This window comes from Gavialis gangeticus, unplaced genomic scaffold (assembly GCF_001723915.1).
Source record: "Gavialis gangeticus isolate Ggan-Ray unplaced genomic scaffold, GavGan_comp1, whole genome shotgun sequence".
Taxonomy (NCBI): domain Eukaryota; kingdom Metazoa; phylum Chordata; order Crocodylia; family Gavialidae; genus Gavialis; species Gavialis gangeticus.
This window is the reverse complement of record NW_017729024.1, coordinates 167369720-167372097: the sequence shown is the minus strand read 5'-3', so window position 1 is coordinate 167372097 and position 2378 is coordinate 167369720.

Below are 2378 nucleotides of genomic sequence, written 5' to 3'. Positions count from 1 at the left end.
GCCAAGACCTGGCAGTCTGCCTTATGCAGGCCTGAGTCCGGCAGCCTGCTGCAACGGTCGCTTTCCTGGCACAGATATGCCTGCCTGTGGTCCGAGGGCTGCCTCGGTGCTTGTTTCGCTGCTTTTAAAAAACTAAACCCAGGTAGGGCTGACAGCCACGTCTGAGTCAGCCTTGAGCTGAAAGCCGCCAACAAGGGTGGAGTGCGCTACTCGAGCAGGATGCTCCTGGTGCCTCACCAGTGCTGCCTGCAGGTGTAGGGCCAGGGGGGGCAGCTCCAGCCCAGCTTTCCAGTTCTCCACCGCAGGACAGGCTGCAAGGAAGGGGACCAGTCTCAACTGGATACAAGATGGTAAGGAGAAAGGTAGCCAGGCTGTGGATGTGGATCCCTGCACAGAAAAGCCCTGCCTCACCCACTCCAGGTGCTGCCATCACTGCTGGCCCACCCTGCTCTTGGCAATGGGGGCCCCTTATTCAGCTGTATCCTCATTTTGCCCAAGTTTTCCAATCACCTAAACTGCTCTGTGGCTGCAGGAGCCATCCTGGAAGCTAGCTGGGGCTACCATGACCATCTGCAAAGCCTTTGTGAGGAAAAGGTGCTGAAGACTGTTCTTGGTAACAGGTGACTTATGATCCTGGGACCCCCCACCTGGGACCCTATTCCCACCTGAGCACGTGGCTGTCACTCCTCAGAGCTGGTATCAACCACCCATGTAGCATGGACCCACTGCATGTTACCTCTGGCTTGTCCAAAGCGACTGGTGCACCACACCGCTTGCTGCCAAAATGCATCTGAATTGGGGGAGCTGATCTAGCCAGAGCCCCTGTAAGATGGCTGCTGCTGCTGCTACTTTTCCTTTGCTTCCCCTCCAGCAGCTGCATGAAGGGGGCAGGGTCCAGCAAGGGCAGCTCAAGGGGCAGCGGTGGTGGTGCAGCAGTGCCATGTCTAGCCAGGCAGTCAAATGACTTCACCGCTCGTTATAATGCATCTAATGCCTGCTTACTTGCACTTCACTTTTACTATTATCAACCCTCTCTCCTGTTCTGTTCCACTAATCAAGCTAGCTTTTCTTCAGCAATTTTCTGGGTCTCTCATCCATGGCTCTGCAGACTATTTTTAGCTCTTCCAAAATCCTGGAAGTGCCCATGGAGTTGTCTTCAGCAGCAGGAATAGTTTCAGCTTTTGGCTGAGCAGCCAACAGCTGCTGCCAATTCAGCAGGGATAGGGCTAAAAACTAGCTTCTGCCTGAGCAGGAAAGAAAAGGGGAGTGAGCTCTGATGAGGCTGTCCCTGCTCTAGGCAGCCAAAACCCTGGAGAAGTCTTTTCTCCCTTCACGCAGCCTTCCCAGGACTCGAGTTTGTGGGGTGTGGTATGAGACGGTATGGCACACCACTGTCCCACGGAGAATCCCCATGCAACGGCAGAAAAATAATCCATCCTTTACCCTTCACCAGTACAACTATAACGCTCCACAGAAAGACCCTCCACGCCATTCTTCTGACCCAGCGTCTTCCATCCAGAGGAGACAAGGTAACCAGCCACAGCTGCAAACGGACCCCATGCAGTCGCTTCTGGTTTAAGCTGGAAAAAAAAACCCTGGAAGTCACCGATTTCCAGCTCCCTGGCACTCACCATCCCCATGTTTCCAAAATGAATGTTGTTCTGCTGGAAGGTGAAGCAAATGGCTCTGAAAGGGGTCTTTGGACTGCTGGCAGATGGACGATGGGGTGGTGGCCCGGGTGTTTGCTGCAGCCTCTTCCTCTCCTTACCCACTGCTGGACACGAATTGCTTGTACCGCTTGGGGGGGGGCAGGGTGAACTACCTGCTGTGGGTATGGGCATGGGAGGCTGAGGAAAAAAGGAGGCTTCTAGCAACACAAGAAGGGGACATTACTGGCTGTGGGGGGCAGCTGAGGGACTCCAGGCCCTAACCCCACTATGCCCAATACACGGCTCTGTACCTCAGTGATGGCCAAGCCCTGCCTCTGCTCGAGGGGAAGCCTTTCATTCCCTTCCCATTGAGGACAGACAAGCGGAAGGGTTTTGACCACCGACTGCTCCTGGAGCCCTCGAGAACGGAGACAGCACACAGCAGGGATGCGCTCAGATCTTTATTAGTAGGTGGAGGAAGGGCTAAAAGGAAAAGAAACGTCTAAAACATTCACTGCCCGGGTGCAGGACGGGCCAGGCTGGGCCGGGGCCACCTCCACAGCCCTTCTTGAGGGGAAAAAAAAAAAGAAAAGGAGCAGGGTCTGTCCACAGCTCTGGCTGCCCCGGCCAAGAAGAGGGATGAGACACAGCTGAGACTTTTATTTAAGAAACCGTTACAACGTTTTTGCCTTGACCCCTGCGGAGCCACAGCTGCCACTTCTTGCTAGA